Source organism: Xenopus laevis, chromosome 1L, assembly GCF_017654675.1.
Source record: "Xenopus laevis strain J_2021 chromosome 1L, Xenopus_laevis_v10.1, whole genome shotgun sequence".
NCBI lineage: Eukaryota > Metazoa > Chordata > Amphibia > Anura > Pipidae > Xenopus > Xenopus laevis.
Genome location: NC_054371.1, coordinates 98,165,375 through 98,185,065, shown reverse-complemented (window position 1 = coordinate 98,185,065; position 19,691 = coordinate 98,165,375). Strand labels below are relative to the sequence as shown.

The 19,691-nt window shown below is 40.6% G+C and overlaps 1 protein-coding gene and 1 long non-coding RNA gene across 3 annotated transcripts in view; one reads left to right on the top strand and one right to left on the bottom strand.

Moving 5' to 3' along the window:
* LOC108711853 (receptor-type tyrosine-protein phosphatase S) overlaps window positions 1–19,691 on the top strand; it is a 554,677-nt gene that overhangs the window by 79,179 nt on the left and 455,807 nt on the right. The gene's annotated exons all lie outside the window — the stretch shown is intronic.
* LOC108711999 overlaps window positions 18,427–19,691 on the bottom strand; it is a 10,476-nt gene continuing 9,211 nt past the window's right edge. The window contains exon 2 of the long non-coding RNA XR_001934952.2: window positions 18,427–18,665. This is a non-coding gene — a long non-coding RNA (uncharacterized LOC108711999). The remainder of the gene's footprint in view (window positions 18,666–19,691) is intronic.

Here is a 19,691-nt window from a genome sequence, read left to right as displayed (position 1 = left end):
GCCCCTTTTGCGGCACGCCCCCCACTGGCTGGTAATATTTTTTAGTAAAGGTGGCAACCCTATGTATAATTCGTGTGAGATAAATGTGGAAAGTTGCAATTCTTTTAGGCAATTTTTTGCAGCTTTACCCTACATAAAACAGGCAGTGTGTTTATACATAAATTGAAATTAGTATGCACAAGGTATATCTTTGGGTCTCTACATGCCATGTACATAAATGGGGGTACATTGGGCATCAAACTATTAAGTGGACCCCTGTCTATCATATTTAGGGTGTTTTATTTTGGTACCTAATATGTGGAACATAAGATGCTGCAAAGTGGAAGCTTTGTGATAATTTTTAACCCTTTAACCGCCAAGCACGTACGTCGTACGTGCTGGCAGTTCAGGGCTCAGGCTGCCAAGAATGTACACCGTACGTTCTATTTACAGTTTGGGGGTCTTACGGCACATAACGCACAGTTGGGGCTCTCTTTTCAGCAGCTTAGTTGGCTAGCGTTTTTGTGGTCCATACACACCACATACTTTGGTAAATCTATGCATATTGGGCATCAAACTATTCAGTAGACATCTGACGTCTATATTTAGGGTGATTTTTCTTTGTACGTAAAACATTGTGTGCAATGAGTGTGGCAAACTGCAAAATTTTTAGGCGATTTCCAGAAATGTTGTAAAATACCTCTGCATTTAGAAAAGATTCGCAGTTTGGTTGTTTGGTGTAGAAAGACGTCTTTATCTTTGTTGGATTCATCAGAATGTGTACTTTCCAAAAATATATGGTTTTGGGGGGTCTTTGCTGTTAGGAGGGTCTTGAGGCACATAATATGAAGTCAAGGGTCTATGTTCACAGAAGGCGAATCGGCTACGGAGAAAACTCATTTGCACTATTTTCATTTGGGGTCCGCACATGCTAGCTGCCTTGGCATATCAATACATATTGGGCATCAAACTGTTCAGTAGACCATTGGCATCAATAATTATGGTGTTTTACAATTGTATGTAAGAAATAGGGTGAGATAAATGTGGCCAATTGCAATATTTTTAGGTGATTTTCAGAAATGTAAAAACCGTTGCTTTTATTGCCAAATTTAGGAAAGGTTTGTGGCTTGGTGCTTTGAAGTAGAAAGATATGCATACCCAATTTGGATTCGGGAAATTTATATTTTCTGAAAATATATGGTTTTCTGGGCTAACCGTACTTTTTTTCTACCTTCCCCCCACCCCCAAAATATGAAAATGTGTTGATTTTGCAGTACATGAAATGACAGACCATATGGGGGTCTTCATTTTGGGGCCCCTATATGCCACGTGCTTGGGTACACCTATACATATTGGGCATCAAACTGTTTAGAGGCCCCCAGGCTTTCATATTTGGGGTGATTTGTCTTGATACCGAAAAGTATGTGGGAAATACGATGCTGCAGGTTGGAAATTTTGAGGTGATTTTTGGAAACACCAAAATCACCAAATTTAGGAAAGGTTTGTGGCTTGGTACTTTGGAGGACAAAGACATGCATACCCAATTTGGATTTGCGGGAATATTTACTTTCCGAAAATATATGGTTTTCTGGGGTGAACTTACTTTTTTCTACCTTTGCCCCCCCCCCCCAAAAAACTATGTAAATGTGTTGATTTTGCAGTACCTGAAATTACAGACCATATAGGGGTCTTCATTTTGGGGTGATTTTTGGAAATGTCAAAAAATTTAGGAAAGGTTTGCGACTTGGTACTTTGGAGTAGAAAGACACGCATACCCAATTTGGATTCGGGGGGATGTACTTTCCAAATATATATGGTTTTCTGGGGTAAACATACTTTTTCTACCTTTGCACCCCCCCTCCCAAAATGATGTAAATGTGTTGATTTTGCAGTACCTGAAATGAAAGACCATATTGGGCATCAAACTGTTAAGGGGACCCCATGCTTTCTTATTTGGGGTGATTTATATTGGTACATAATATTATGTGGGAAAATGGGATGCTGCAGGTTGGAATTTCTGAGGTGATTTTAGAAAATGTCACCAAAATTGCCAAATTTAGGAAGGGTTTGCGGCTTGGTGCTGTGGAGTAGAAAGACATGCATACCCAATTTGGATTCGGGGGAATGTGTACTTTCCGAAAATATATGGTTTTCTGGGGTGAACGTACTTTTTTTTACTTTGCCCCCCCCCAAACCCCCAAATGTATGTCTACATTTTAGGGCCCCTATATACTACATACTTAGGTAAACCTATACATATTGGGCATCAAACTGTTCAGTGGACCCCAGGCTTTCATATTTGGCGTGTTTGATACCTAATGATGTGTGGGAGATATGATGCTGTAGAGTTGAAGCTTTGAGGTCATTTTTCAAAAAAATCACCAATTTCTATAAAACATTATAACTCTAGGAAACAATTGCAACGTGGTAGTTTGGAGTACATAGATATATTTACCCATTTTTGATTCACCAGAATCTGTTCTTTCTAATAATGGGTAGTTTTCTAGGGTAAACCTTGTTAGTGAAATGTTTGGCCTTGAAATGAGAAGTATGCCGTTTGGGGAGTGGTGCTTTGGAGATTTGGTTGTGCACTGCTTAGAGATTTTGATCTATACAAGTGAGAAATCTCCATAAAACTATATATATTTGGTATTGCCTCATTCAGTAGACATAGATCTTTATAAATCGGCTGTGTTCTCGTACATAAAATAAATGATGTTTCTGATATATGTGATTGTTCTTTGTGAAACATGATTTTTTTCATTTTATTAGACACTTAGTTCAGGTTGTCCTGAAAAAAACAATATATTGTTTTCCTGGGTAAACTAAAAGACTGCCCCAGGAAAGGCTCTTAAAGTGAAAGAGTACAAAATGTCTAAAAACTGCTTGACAAAATGGCTGGCAGAGAAAGGGTTAAAAGTTTTCAGAAAATATTATGTAAACCGATAAATGTAGGTAAGAGTATTTTTATTATTATGCACTGATTTGTTTTATTGCAACTATGGGAATCATTTAAATGGTCATGTTCCGTATCTTAATGATTGAAAATGATTTAAACATTTTTTTTAGAATTCACTATGGGGAACTGTAGAGGCTAGCATCTTAGAATGGAATAGAATATGTTATAAGCTGAGTGGTGAGGGTTAATGATGATAGCTATATGGGTAGCCCCGGAAACCTGTACAAAACAAACCCACAAGTATTTAAGGGACATGACCGGTACTAGCCACACTTCCTCTGATGAAGCGCCCAATAGCGCGAATCGTGTCAGGAGGGTGTGGCTAACACAAGGTAGGCAGACCGGGGGGAGACACTGCACTCTGGTGTGTTTGTAAATGTGTTAATATGCAATTTTGCTGTGCACAAAAAAATGCACAAATAAATGTTTTAAGTGAGAAGCTGTGCATGTCTCTAATTTATGTATTATAATTGAAGTGGACCTGTGCACGGCTCTTAATATATAGATAGCATCTGCCCCAAAATCCTTAATTAATGTAGGTAAGAGTTGCGACTGGGTACTTTGTAGTAGAAAGACATTTACTTATTTTGGTTTTGTCAGAATCTGTTCTTTCCAAAAATATTTGGTTTGCTGGCAAACCGACTTTTAGTGGAATTTTTGACCTTGAAAACAAATGTACACAGATTTCTAGAGCAGTGATTTGGAAATTTGGTACTGCACTGCTAGGAGTTTTTGACCTATACTAATCAGAATTTTATTTTAAACTATACATATTGGGTATTGTTGCTTTCAGCAGATAATGCACTTTCCAAATCATTTCTATTTTCTTGCATAAAATAAATGATGTTTCTGATATATGTGTTTATATCAATAAAACTTTTTTTTACATTTTTAAGACCTTTAAAAGACTATATATTGTTTCAGAAGTGGAATTACACAACAATTTAGCATATTTAGAAAGCTTAGGTTGTGCTGAAAACAAAAAATATAATTAGTTTTCCTAGGTAAACTAAATGTCCAGGAAATTACCTTGAAGTGAAAGCACAAAATGTTGAAAAACTGTCTGGCAGTAGAAGTACCAGAAGTACTAAATTGGCTGGCAGTGAAAAGGTAAAACATGGGTGGTAGTTTGAGTAATCTCTCTTTTGATTAAACCCTATGAGACCAATCTCTTGGTTAGGAGACACCAATCCCAGGAAATGCTACTATGCAGGGAGGTACCAGCCTATGAAAAATAGAGCACCCATACGGGTTTAGCATATGGTATGGTGGCTTGCCAACTTCATAATCATAACTAGAACACATCAAATCCCCTGTTTTTGAAAGTATGCAGACATGAATTACTAGTTAAAGTGGACCAGCGAATGTGCATTGCTCAAATCCCCTCTTCTGTTTGTAGGTAAATTTGACTTAGCCTTAGAGTGCTCCCACAACCCACCCCTTTTTAGCATGTGGCTGTCAGCATTTGCTGCCCTTGGCACATGTGGCCAGCCTTTGCTTTGTCCATTGGCAAGCATCACTGTTTGTTTTATGGCAGGGCAACAGCCATTGGCAGACGGGGCTTATGGCATGGCTATGGTGCTTGTATGCATGGTTGCTAATCTACACCAGAATTTAGCATGTTTGGCATATGGCTTTGGATCACATGCCAGCGTTGCCCAGAGTTGTGTAAGCAGTAGCTAGTTTCTGTGCGGATTGGTATTCAACAGCTGTTGGTTGGGACAGTGTTATGCAGGTACAGTAACTGGCTAATGCATCAGTGGTTCCATGGGTAGAAGGTGACTTGTGGGTCAAGGGTTGCAAGTGCAGTGCTAGTTTCTGTGCTACTGCTTGAGCTATCTTTCGCTCTGGTGGATGCATGCACTTCAGCTAGCTTGGGAGTGAGTGCAGGTGGCTAGTTTGTACAACACATGCAGCATGTCCATTGACTGGCTATCGGGGGGGACAAGTGTCCCGGGATTGGGCATGAAGGGGGGCCCGGCAGTGCTGCACTTTTAAAAAGATCCGGGCCCCCTCTGAAGCTTTGCGGCCATTTTTGAAGTCCCGAAAAGCAAACAGCTGAAGTCCCGAATCAGCAAAAAGACCCGAAGCCACGAAAACAGTCAAAACCGAACTCCCGAATCGGCGAAAAGATCCGAAGCCGAAGTCCCAAAGTGGCAAAAAGACCCAAAGTCACCAAAACAGCCGAAATTGAAGCCGTGAAGTGGCGAAAAGACCCAAAGTCACGAAAGGAGGTGATGTCCTGAAGCCATGAGTTCAATTCTACTGAACACCAATTTGTGTTTTTTTTTTTTAATCTCCTGGCCACCAATATATTATTTTAATATTCTATAGGCCCCTGCCAACAACCTTTTTTTAAAAAATATTTTTTGGGGCCCCAATTTTATTAAGTTGTAAGGGGGGCCCTGGCACCAATGTTTTTTTTTAAAAAAAATATTCTTTGGGGCCCCACTTTTTTTAACCTGTAAGGGGGGCCCTGGCACCAATATTTTTTTAAAAAATATTCTTTGGGGAGCCAATTTTTTTTTTTTACTTGTAAAGGGGGCTGGCACCAATGCTTTTAAAAAAAAAACTTTTATGGGGGGCCCTGGTGCCAATGTTTTTTTTAACTTATAAGGGGGCCCTGACCATCAATAGCTTTTTATAACTTGTGTGTATGGGGGGGTTACTATTTTAGCACTGATGTCTGTGTGGTCTTAACGGTCTTAACGGTGATGTGAGCGGGATCTTGGGTGGGGCTTGGGCGACAGGGCAGGCGTGGCCCAGGGGGGGTATACCAGTGGTTACATGAATGATTGCTGGTTGACACCAGTGGTTTCAGGCGGATTAGCTGAATAAGCATCAGCAGTTTACATGTGCAGTACCTGAACCTAGCACCAGTGACTTGCTGGTTTGCTAGCCTCTTGAACTCCGAGATTGTATATTCTATGATCTGTAGCACTTCCTGGTTGGGGAGCTTTGGAGTGCCCATGCCACTCCTTCTTTCCCTGCTAATTCCCCAGACCCTAGGCAACAAGCAGAGTGAAGGAATTAGCGGTCCCTGGTCCGCGATAGCCCAGAAACCTCAAGCAGCCCCTGCTGCTGCCTTTACTTCCTGGACCCCCCAGCACCACCCCACTGCCCAACTCCTGCAGGATGGCATAGTCCTCTTCCTTACTGGACACCCCAGCACCACCCCACTGCCCAACTCCTGCAGGATGGCATAGTCCTCTTCCTCCTGGATGTCTCCTCCAGTTGGATCTATAGCCTGCTTAGCCCAGGTTAGGTTAGTGTCACACACAGGGCCGCCATCAGGGAGGCACAGCTGTACCGGGCCCGGTGCTTTAAGGGGGACCCGGCCGCGCTGAATTTTCTGGATTACTCAGGCCCCCCTTGCGTCCCCGAAACACAACAAAACCCTTTTAAATGGTGAGTGACATAGCTGTGGCTGTTGTAGATTGTTGCTGCTCATTGGTACTGTGCGCACTAACCAGCTATACAAATAAAGTTGTGCTTGTTGCGGCTGGACGCGGGGCATGATGGATAGGTCACAGGATTGGAGGACTCCATGTGCTGCAGATGGCAACAGGAAACTGGCGTGATATCCTGGGACTGTGACCGACCTCTGTTCCCTGTAGTTAGTTACAGGCCGTGACCTCAGCTCTGCGCTGGTAATGCACTCGTTTTGTTGCTTTGTGGGATTGAGTGTTTCGGGCTGCCTGCATCTGTTCATTACTAATGTTAAGTGTGTACCTGCCAATAAAGCCACAAATCTACAGGGTGCACTTCAGTCTTCACCTTTTTTCACCTCCTTGAGTAACCACAGACTTTGGAACTTTGCAGTTTTAACCCTTTCATTCTCACCTTGTATCTGATGGTCATCTCATAGTACATTCTGGTTTAACTTTAGTGAAAACAACATCCAAATCACTGGTGTGCCAAAGAATGCCTTGCCTCATAATTCATTAGATTTCCCTATACTGGTACATAAGATAGCTTTACCCAGGCCCTTTAACACTGTATCTCCTACCCATCTTCCTAGGAGGGCAGCGGCAAAGCAACTGCAGTTTATTCAAGAACAATTCAGGTGTTAGAGGGAATCCTGGAAAATCAGTGCCAGATGTCACAGTTTTAAGACTAAATATTGTTGAACCACAATATTACATTTTTCAGGGGACCATAAAAAAATGGTGTAAAATTGGTGAAAATTGAAAATCAGGGAAGTGCGTTATATATTGTGGGACCACAAAAAAATGGCGTGGAAAGTTCTGTCTTGCATAAAAAAGGGCATTAACTGTCCCTGGTAAGGCCTCATCTGGAGTATGCAGTTCAGTTTTGGACTCCAGTCCTTAAGAGGGATATAAATGAGCTGGAGAGAGTGCAGAGACGTGCAACTAAATTGGTTAGAGGGACGGAAGACTTAAATTATGAGGGTAGACTGTCAAGGTTGGGGTTGTTTTCTCTGGAAAAAAGGCGCTTGCGAGGGGACATGATTACACTTTACAAGTACATTAGAGGACATTATAGACAAATGGCAGGGGACCTTTTTACCCATAAAGTGGATCACCGTACCAGAGGCCACCCCTTTAGACTAGAAGAAAAGAACTTTCATTTGAAGCAACGTAGAGGGTTCTTCACAGTCAGGACAGTGAGGTTGTGGAATGCACTGCCGGGTGATGTTGTGATGGCTGATTCAGTTAATGCCTTTAAGAATGGCTTGGATGATTTTTTGGACAGACATAATATCAAAGGCTATTGTGATACTAAACTCTATAGTTAGTATAGGTATGGGTATATAGAATTTTAATTAAAAGTAGGGAGGGGTGTGTGTATGGATGCTGGGTTTTCATTTGGAGGGGTTGAACTTGATGGACTTTGTCTTTTTTCAACCCAATTTAACTATGTAACTATGTAACTATGAAAGGGAAAACTTAAAATCAGGACATGTAAAATTGAGCTTTCTCTGTATAATAAAATTAATTTCTCCTTTAAAGACTCTGATTTTAGTATATAATTATGCTTGAGAAGCCCTATTAACTGATGAGTTTTGAAAACAAAATGTCTGTGTGTGGCCTTTTTAATGTGGTGTGGGTGGGATTTGGGGGTGGGGCTTGGGGGGTCGGGCTGGGGTGGGCAGGACCAGGGGGCCCAGAAAATTTTGTTGTACGGGGGCCCGTGATTTCTGATGGCAGCCCTGGTCACACACACAAACATTGTACACTGATATACATTTAACACATGTATATAGTTGGGGGATGAAGATGCTTTTACATATTCACAGGAGTCACACATACTTGCACACATACATACGTACATAACACACAATTGCAAAGTGTACATGTACACATTTTTGTGGCTTTTTTTGTGTATGTTCTTTTGGCTTAAAAAAATGTTTTATTGCCATTGCAAATAGCATATTTGCTAACCGCACAGTGCAATACCTATTTTATGATCTTTGTATGATGTTTTGGTGACTGTATTACATTTTAGGTGATTATGGTGCATTTTATTGCATTTTCCTAGGTGATTCTGACTGCCGATTACACTACCCATTGAAATTGTGTCTGCTACAGTTTAAATCCATTTGAGTGCCTTAATACTCCCCACAATTTGGTAAACCTATGCATATAGAGCACCAATGTGTTCATATAATGGGGTAAAATGCAAACTTTGAGACAATTTTCAGCAGCAATAATGTCAGACCTGAAAATTCATTTACACTATTTTCATTTGGGTGCATTTGTACGTCACATAGTGTGGTAAATCTATGCCTATTGGGCATCAAACTATTATGTAGATATTCATGACATTGATATTTAGAATGTTTTATGCTGTTACTTTATAAATTGTGGGGCATATATAGGGGTAAAATTAGTTAGAATGTGTATTTTTTGAAAATGAGGTTTTCTGGGGTTGACACTTATTTGCCACTTTTACCATGAATACTAATACCTAATAATATGGGGAGGGAGATAAAATGATGGAAAATGGAAGCTTTGAGGCAATTTTCACACATTTTATCAAAACCGCCAATTTTGGGAAAGCATTGTAACTTCATTTTGGGGTCTCTAAATTTGTAAATCTACTTTGGTAATCTTATGCACAATGGGCATCAAACTGTTCAGCGGACCCATGGCATTCATATTTAGGAAGTTTTTTCTTGGTATCTAATAGCATGTTTTGGTATGCTTTGAATAGCTTTAATGTTTGGTAAATAGAAAGATGAGGTTACCCATTTTGGATTCGGCAGAATGTGTACCGTATATACTCGAGTATAAGCCGACCCGAGTATGAGCCGAGGTACCTAATTTCACCTACGAAAACTGGGAAAACTTATTGACTCTAGTATAAGCCTAGACACAACTACAGCCGTCTCCCAGAAGCGCACATTCTGCCAAAGCGACCCCCCAGCGATCAACCGGACTTCTTTGCAAAGTTGATGGTGACAGAGAATTGCCAAACAGATTACTGTGTGCATTGTCTCACTGTCCCACTACCATGTGCAGAGGGTGCTGTGTGATATTGCAGTCACTGTTATTCTTTCATATAACCAACAGAGGGTGCTGTGTGATATTGCAGTCACTGTTATTCTTTAATATAACCAACAGAGGGCGCTGTGTGATATTGCAGTCACTGTTAATCTTTCATATAACCAACAGAGGGCACTGTGTGATATTGCAGTCACTGTTATTCTTTCATATAACCAACAGAGGGCGCACTGTTATTCTTTCATATAACCAACAGAGGGTGCTGTGTGATATTGCAGTCACTTTTATTCTTTCATATAACCAACAGAGGGCACACTGTTATTCTTTCATATAACCAACAGAGGGTGCTGTGTGATATTGCAGTCACTGTTATTCTTTCATATAACCAACAGAGGGCGCACTGTTATTCTTTCATATAACCAACAGAGGGCACTGTGTGATATTGCAGTCTCTCCCCAAGTGAACTGTTGGTATAGGAATGATTAAAAGTGACTGCAATCTCAGCTACTGCTCGCTGACCCGAGTATAAACCGAGGTAGACTTTTTCAGCACATTTTGGATGCTGAAAAACTCGGTTTATACTCGAGTATATACGGTACTTTTGAAATATATATGGTTCATGGGGTAAACCTACTGTTTGGCTTTTTTGGCTTTGTTATCTAAAGTATGCAGTATTCTGCTGAAGTGTTAAAAAATGTGGCATTTGACAGCTGGGAGTTTTTGATCATTAGAAGTCAGAAATCTTAATAAAACTAAACATATTTGGTATTGGCACATGCAAAAGAAATTAAGCTTTCCAAATCAGTAGAATTTTTGTGCATAAAAAGGGGGAATTATTTTCATACTTTGTAATTCTTTACTGGCCACTCTCCATATCAGCATTACAATCGGGAGGCTCCTCCCAACCCTGCCAATAGACCAGACTGTACCTCCCCTCAGTTATAAAGGTACCCAAGAAACAGCCCTACCATGTCTTATAAAATGTTCTAGTTCTGAAGGAAGTAGGGAATGCGGATATGGAGAGTGGCCAGGAAAGTAGAATTACGGTAAGTATGAAAACAATTCTCCCTTTTCCTGGCCACAATTGGATACACCAAGCCATGCTATCCCAATGGGTGAGAAAAACACAGGACACCAATCTGCGGACATTAATTTACTGAGGAAAATGCAAGATGGGCTCCTGCTGCAAAGGCGTGATTGCTGGAACAAGGTAAAGATTAAGACCACCTTGGGGAGAACGGACTTCAATGGCTTAAGAATCACTCATTCACGAAGGAGGGAAATGTGCTCTGGAGAGCACGAAAGGACCTTTAACTCTCCTACCCTGCATGCGGAGGCTATGGCTAGTAGGAATAGAGTCTTGAAAGTGAGATACCAGGTAGAGACAGGTTCCAGGGGCTTGAAAGGTGGCATGGACAAGAATCTTAACACAAGAGGAAGGCTCCAAACTGGAAGCACTTTGTTCACAGGAGGGCAAACCTTAAGAGCCGCTTTGAAGAACCTTTTTATCAGAGAGAGCAGAGGCATGGAGCTTCAGGGTTCTATACTGCAGGCCTTTGTCTAGACCAGACTGGAGAAACCCCAAAATTTGGGAAAGAGAAGGTTCTTCCAAGGTATCTATACTCCTGGAGCACCAAGACAGGAAAGAAGAAGTTAGTAAGAAAAAGAAGTAGAGGGCTTCCCTGCCTTAAGCAGCGTTTCCACCACCATCTGATCTAATCTGAACCCTACCAATCGCGTGCGCTCAACTTTTAAGCCTGAAGGGACAGAGGTGCTGGGTTTGGGTGCAGAAGAGGACCTTGGCACAACAGATCCCTCCTCCAGGAAAGAGGCCAAGGAGGAAACACTCAATATGAAGAGCAACAGGTACCAAGGCTTGCGTGGCCAATTTGGAGTAACCAGAGTCAACTTGCTTGCCTGAGCGGTCTTCAGAAGGGCTTTGATGATGAGAGGAAATGGAGGAAGGCATAGTCTAGGTTGAAGGAACAAGCCTGAAGATGAGCATCCAGCGCTTTTACTTTAGGGCAAAACTTCCTGGAGAAGAATACTGGAAGCTTTGTGTTGGAACATGTTACAAAGAGATCAACCTCCGGAACCTCAAATCTTTCTCCCAGCATCTGGAATTCCTCCTTATTCAAAGCCTATTTGTGATTCAAGAAAATCTGCTTTCTGATTGCCTATTCCCGGAAGGTAATCTGCAGTTAGCAAGCAGAGATTTTTCTCTGCCCAATCCAGGATCGGTTAAACCCTGCCTAGAGTCGAGGCATCCGTGACTAAGATTCTCCATTGAGGTTGATACAGATTAAAACCTTGTGCCAGATTTTTCTCAGATAGCCACCACTGAATCGAGTCTTTGAAGCAAAAGGGAATTAACTAGTTACAGTCTTTCTCCCACCTGTTCCAATGGATCTAGGAAGAGGTACTGAGCTGGCCTCTTGTGCCATATTGCCCATTTTGTGATCGGAATGGTGGAGGCCATGGAACCTATCAGGGACATCAAATCTCTGGCTGAAACCTAGCTCCTTGATTTGAAAGCTTGAAGCAAGATTGGCGAGAGTACTGACCCTCTGGGGAGGAAAAGAGACTGACCCTTCCTGATTCAGGAATCATGATCAGCTGGCTTTTCTCCGAATTTATCAACCACTTATGGGTTTCCAGAAAACTGATGACTCGGTCCCAATGATGGAGCAGGGTGCTTCTCTGTTTGGCTGACACAAGGATGTTGTCGAGATAGTGCCAAATGGAAATGCCGTCCAGCAGGAGAGCTGCATCCAATGTCACTAACACTTTTGAAAACACCCTCTGGCATGTGGACAAGCCGAAGGGCAGGCACAGAAACAGGAAATGCTTTCCTTCAATAGTGAAGAGAAGAAAGCGTTGGTGAGGTTCTTCTACCAGGATATGCAGGTAGGCATCCTGTAAATCGATGGAGAGGAGCCAGTCCCTTGGATTCATTGCTGCAATGACCAAAAAAATGGATTCCATTTTGAACTTGTGAACTCTCAGGTACCTGTTCACTAGTTTCAGATCCAGAATGAGTCTCCAATCTCCCAAGGTCCTCTTGATCAAAATTAGGACTGAGTAAAACCTCTCTTCGTCTCTGCCGCTGGAACTGGAGTAAACACCTTTTCCTCCATCAACCACCGTGGATAATGATGAAATGGCTCTCTTTTTTTGCCTTGCTCTGGGATAAGAGGATACTATAAAATGGTCTTCTGGAGGAATTGAAGTGAATTCTAGGAAATATCCCCTTAAGATGTCCAGTAGACACTGGTCTGAGGTGGTGGAAAGCTGATGTCCGTAGAACCTTGCCAACCTGGCCCCCACCTTCCCCATCATGGACGGTTAGTCAAGAGGATTTTTTGTTGAACTGCACATCCCTTTCTCCATGAGAAAGGCTTGACGCCTTCTCATTCTGGCCTGAAGGACTGCTGAGTGGGACTTGAAATGCATGACTTTCTGATTTTTCTTTCCCTGGGGCAAAAACAGACTTTTCCCTCCAGAGGCTTTTCATATCACTTCATCCAGCATGGTACCAAAAAGACGTTGGCCTTCAAACGGAAGAGAATCATCTTAGATGACATGTCTGCTGACCAAGACCCGTGCCAAAGAGCCCGGCAAGCCCCCACTGAAATGGCCATGGAGCTAACATTAATCTTTTGGTTAGTAAGGAAGCACCAAATACACTATTTTGGGATTTGGCCAAGTCTCAAATCTTTTGTAAAAGATTTGATTGTGAAAGATTTTTTTTTTTTAACAGTGGCGGAGGTTCCTCAATTTTTTTCTGTGTTTTTGTGCAACTAAAGCAAGGTAAAACTAAACAACCGTGAAAAATGAAGAATTGGCCCTGGGTTTATCTGCCAGTGGCTGTGCATTAATATTATATGGATTATTATACGCTGGTTGCGGGGGTAACACATCTTCCTCTGATGATTGATGGAAACAAATTTTTGTGTGTAGCGAAATTGTTAAAAAAAAGGCCTAACAGCAACACATTAAAGTGGACCTGTCACCCAGACACAAACATCTTTAGAAGTCCTTTTTAAATTAAACAGGAAATCTAATTTTTATTTTTTATTAAATCTTTCATAGCTGTTGTAAGCGCTTTTAGAAATCTCAGCTGTCAATCAAATATTGTCTGCCCCTCCTTTATGGCTTAGGCATAGAGGCGGGGCAGACAATTACTTTCACTTTCTATTCAGCACTTACTAGATGTCACTGCTCTCCACACTTTCCCCCGCTCTCTTCACCGTTTAATTGTGTAACTAGTGCTTGGGGATGGACATCATGTCCCCCATTCTGGTGCACGAACAAGATTCTGAGATGATGCAAGGCTTGCCTTAATAAGTGTCCACAAAATGGCCTCCTTGCTATAATTAGGACATCCCAGACTGAAGGAAAGCGCCCCAGATAACCCCTGGAGAGGAGAGGGTTGGGGATGCTAATGGAATGCTTGAGAGGCATGGTATGTTCAGGTGTGGCTAAAATATTCACTACCACAGTACTCATAGAAGTTATGGATTTTTACAGTTGAGTGCTGTTCTTATATCTACTAGGCAGCTGTTACCTTCCCATTATTCTGATGGGCTGCTGGGGGGAAGGGAGGGGGTGACTGAAGTTTACCAGAGCACAAGTCACATGACTGAAGGCAGTTGGGAAACTGACAATACGTCTAGCCCCATGTCAGATTTCAAAATTAAATATAAAAAAATCTGTTTGCTCTTTTGAAAAATAGATTTCAGCGCAGAAGACTGCTGGAGCAGCACTATTAAATAATGCATTTTGACAAAAACTGTTTTCCCATGATATCCCTTTAATTATAACCCTCACAGTTTTCAAATGTTGGAAGGTATGCAATTGCAGCACAGCTGGGCCACAAGGGAGTAAGATACTTTCTTTAAACTTTCCAGATTTCCCTTCACTGCTGGATATGCTTTTATTTCCAAATAAGTGAGCTACAATCTGATTGGATCCCTAGTGAATATTTATCTAATTGCAGTTCAAGTCTCTGGAGATAAACTATGTCCAGCAAGCAAAGTTGAAAAGGTGTGAATCTTCAAAGAAGCAGCTTTTTTTCCACCACCATTCTTTTATGTCAGGCAAGGATACTATAAAAGGTGGGGGTGAAATTCCAGAAGAACGGAAAAAGGGGATGTAGGTTGAAAATAGGGTTGAGGAAAATCATGGGTGCCCTTATCCTAAGGTGTTCTTAACCTAAGTCTTATGGCACACTAATGGGCAGATGTGTTTAGCTCACTGCAGACCATGAACATAAGGGTGGGCTTAAATGGGACACGTTGTCAAGAACTATGTAATGAACAAATAATTGGAGAGCCTTTTCAAGTCTTTGTGTATTTTATTTAAGTACTACATGTTTCGGACCACACGGCTCTTTTCTCCGGTGGGGCAAATTTACTTACCTACGAAATTGCGGCAGCGACGGCTTAGATCCCATCGCCACACTTCGTCTGGCAAAAATTCGCTCCGTCTACGCCAATTCACTATGGAGCGCAAGTTCACTTCCGCGAACGATCGCTTGCGTATTTTCGCTTGTTTGGCGAGAAAACAGTAACGTAGTTACGCTAGCTTTTGGAGTAAGGAGCAGCTGGAGAGTTGACATTTTGGGATGCTGCTGAACTTGCTGGAAGACTTCTGCCTGTTTGCAACTTTCTCCAAAGATGTCCAAAGAAGCAAGAGGAGGACTCACACTTGCTGGTGCTTCTGTGTAAATGTTTAGCCCTAATCCTATTCCAGCTCCTGAAAAGCAGAATTTAGTTGCTAAGGTACATGTAGTTTAGCAAACCAAACCATGCTTTTGTAAGTGTGTTAAATGTAGTTGTTATAGTACATGTGCCATAGCAAGCTAAGTATAATTTTGCTAGTGTTTCAAATGTAGTTGCTATAGTACATGTGCCATAGTAACCTAAGTATAGTTTTGCTAGTGTTTTAAATGTAGTTCCTATACAACATGTGCCATAGGAACTTCCAGAATAAATATTTAACTAGCTAGGCTTTCACTATATGCTTACATACACTTAGCTTTTCTATATAAAAAATGTGCTTGCCATCTGAATGGCATTATCTCATTAGAACATTTGATTGCTCTTTATAAAGTAACCACCTGAATGTTTAATTTGCAAGTGTTTCAAATGTAGTTGCTAATATAGTACATGTACCATAGTAACCTATGTAGTTTAGCAAGTGTTTTATATGTAGTTGTTATAGTACATGTGCCATAGCAACGTAAGTATAGTTTTGCAAGTGTTTTAAATGTAGTTCCTATATAGTACAGGTGCCATATGAACTTCCAGAATAAATATTAACTGGCTAAGCTTTCACTATATGCTTACATACATTTAGCTTTTCCATGTAAAAAATGTGATTGCCACCTGAATGGCATTATCTCATTAGAAAATGTAATTGCTCTTTATATAATAACCACCTGAATGCCATTTTCAAAGTACTCCTTTTCCCTTCACTATACAAATGGCTCAGTATAGTCACAAATGTTGGCATGTTGAAAGAAACCCAGCATTTATGCATCTCCTAAAAGCTCTGTTACATGTGTAAACTTAACCACAAACTTATGATGTTTTTCCAGACAAGTGAAAAAAAATTGCAGAACATAAAAAGTATATGAGGGGTTCTGGAGGAGGACCACCTACTGAACTGGAATTAAGAGACTATGAAGAGGAAATTTCAAAAATGCTTGGTCCAGACACCATAAGTTGCATGGAAGGCAGTTTTGACACAGATGCAACAGTTAAAAGCAATATATGCTAATTGTATGGATCTTACCTCTTTTTTGTCTCCCATTTAGAGAAATGTGCAAAGTAAAGCCAAACACACAATAATGGACTCTTATTATTAATTTAACAGATTTGCGACCGTTTGTATCAAATGTTGAACTATTACTTTCAGTTATTTTAATAAACATTTCTTAAAATGCCCTACTAATGTCATTGTCACAATTTAGTTTGCTTTACCCTGCTCCTAATGTGTGCTACATGCTCATGCCTAAAATATAACTTGTATTGTCTAGGACCAGATAACACACAGGACTCAAACCAGCTGCCGAGTCAAGAAACTTATGTGGAGGAGGAAGAATCCCAGCAAACAGTACCAAGTAAGTACTGAGCATAAATGAAATAGTGATGGTACAAAACAACATTTATAAGGTTAAATGGAGACTACTCATCATTTTCTGAAAAAAAAACAACCAAAGCATAATTAATGTGCAGAAAGACAAAGCTGTGCATGTTGCATGCCGGATATAACTCTTAGCTTTTTGTAGTGCTAACAATTTTAATTTCTTTTCATAGTTGTATATCTCATATTCAGTCTGGAAGCCATTCCAACAGAACTAGCCGAGCCACACAAAACCCTAGAAGCCATAGGAAACCCAAGAGATGCAGCCTCAAGAGCAGGAGGAAACAATCCACTATGATCCCGATCCATTTCATCAATCAGTTAAACAGCTGACTGTAACTCAGTAGTACTGAAAACAGAAAAAGCCATATACTGTAAAAATGAAACAAGCATTGATTCTGGTACATCTGGACTTCATGTCACTAAATGATCATTTACAGCAGACAGCAGATGCGTCATTGCGCTTGTGCATCAAAATCATCTTCTTAAAGTACAGAATCAACTGATTATGGCTCAAAACTAGCTCCTCATACAGCAGCAACTTGAAGGAGAAAAGCAGCAGTCTTTAAGCTTAACAAGTGTGGAGTCAAGTGAAAGGCAAGCTGCCACTGCTTCTAACACAACTCCAGGTGGTTCAGCTACTTCTAAAAGGGGTGGGCATCCATTTAGGGGCAAGGCTTCAAGGGGCCAAAAAAAAAATAACCTTTCTTTTATGTATTGGTGCCAGCTAGTTGCAAAGGCACAGCAAACTCCTTACTTGACTTTTTCAGTCGCTGTTTAAAAAATGCCATAGAAATTGAGTGGCACAATTTAACATAATCCTTCATTTATGTATTGGTGCCAGCTAGGTGCAAAGGCACAGTAAACTCCTTATTTGACTTTTTCAGTCACTGTTTCAAAACTGCCTTAGAAATCGAGTGTCCGAATTTGAGTACCAGACTTGCCAATGTGACAAGACATTTTTCATAAATATACCCCATAGTAGGCTGGCTGATTCACATTACTTTATACGACATGGTTAAAGCTGCCATTAGCTAGCAAAAAATAACACGTTTGTAAAAGGGTTGTCCCTGAAGTTAAAGGCAAGCCTTGTTGAAGGAGTATAAAAAATAATACTGCTTTGTGATGCATTTCTTGACTAACTAAATAAATTTTTTTTGATATCAATATGTAATGTATTGTTTTAATTACATTACAAAATTGTGTTTAAGGTAAAAACCACCACATGCTACCTATCAAAACTCTTTGATCAGGTCTTCTTAGTCATTTCAGTCAAACTTGACCTCAATAGTATATTATTACATACTTTGCACACTATTATGTTTGTCATGCATGTAATTGAACTGGTACATGTTTTACTTACAATCTAATAACATTTGTAGGAAAATAACCTATACTTACCTGAAATCAACATTTAATAAATATGGAATAAATTATACTTTAATCTCCTAAACAAAAAGAAAGGGTTTTACCATTAATCAAAGTACATTTATACACTGTTTGAAGTTGAGTTAATGAATATTAGCTACTTAATAGTAAAAACTGAGGCAATTAGTTGTGCTCTAACGCACCTTACAGCCTCTGTATAATTATCCTCTGTGGCTGTTTGGAGTGGAAATTCTGGCATGAGATCATCTGCAACCTCCATTGGCATTCGATGTTTGACTGCAATGTTGAGCAGGATGCAACACACATCATGTTGGCCACTTTTTTTGGGTCATACAGTAACCACCCTCCAGACTTGTCCAGGCACTGGAATCTGGACTTTGGGACACCAAATGCAGTTCAATAACACATCGTGTTTTTCTGTGTGCAAGGTTGTACCGATCTCTCTCTCACTACAGCGGACTTAATTCAAGGACACATTCTGGATACGTTAAAAATCTTCACATCCTTTATTTGTTCATATTTAAAAAGTTGTCAGCATTGGCACAGTGCATATAACACACCACTGATGCGTTTCGTGCCCATACTAGCAGGCACTTCCTCAGAGTATATCATTTCAAACACAACACGCAACCTGTGTGCAAGGTTGTACTGCATCTCTGCCTGGTTTTCTGGAATGAACAGTGGGGTCGGCATCCATGGCTGACAGCCATATCCTGTATCCTCTGAAAAACACAAAAGGTAAATGTCATGTGTAGTGCATACAAAAAAGGCAAAATGACAGACAAATTTTATGTTACTTTCTAACTTGTGTTAGCTAACTTTGTGGGTCCAACACAAACGGGCCAACAAAAGGCACATCATGTCCAGGCTGCAGAGGAGGATCCGGCGCCTCTGTGGCACCACTTTGACCTCCATATACTACAAAGGATGTGGAGTGACATGAAGCGGAGGGAGCTGGAGTTTGTGGCCCAAGTGGACCTGCATATCCATAGTAAGTGGTTACATGTTTAGTCAAAAAGGGTTAATGCTTTAAAGGGGTTGGTCACCTTTGATTTAAGTTGGTATGATCGAGAGTGATATTCTGAGACAATTTGCAATTGGTTTTCATTCTTTCATGTTTTTGCAGTTATTTATTTGTTTATTCAGCAGCTCTCCAGTTTGCAATTTCATCAATATAAAAAAAAAGTACCAAGAACAATAAATGTGTGGCTTTATAGAGCATTTGTTTTTACACAGGGTCAATGCCCCCCTTTTGAAAGATAGAAAGACTCAGGAGAAGAAGGGAAATAGTTAATAAACTATAAAAATTAATAATAATGAAGACCAATTGAAAAGTTGCTTAGAATTGCCCATTCTATAACATACTAAAACTGAACATGAAGGTGAACAATGTTAACAATTTACTCCAAAAATGAAAAGGACTTTTATTATACAGATTTGTGTCTGGGTGACAGGCCCACTTTAAGTGGCTCACCGCAAATGAGCCCCATAATTGAAGGTAATTTCTATTATGAATGTGTTCCTTGATGCTTGTTTGCTCATCACTCTCTTCACGTGTTAATGATGTAAAAGCCTGTAAAAAACGCTAAACAATAAAATGAAGGGAACAATAACAACTACATTTGCTATATTTTTTACTCAGAAATCCACACACCACAGCCACAAGGGCAACCCAGCCAGGAGCCTGAAGCAGACTGGCTACAGGTGGAAGGGGTCGTGGCAGGAAAAAGCCAGGAGGCCACCCTTAC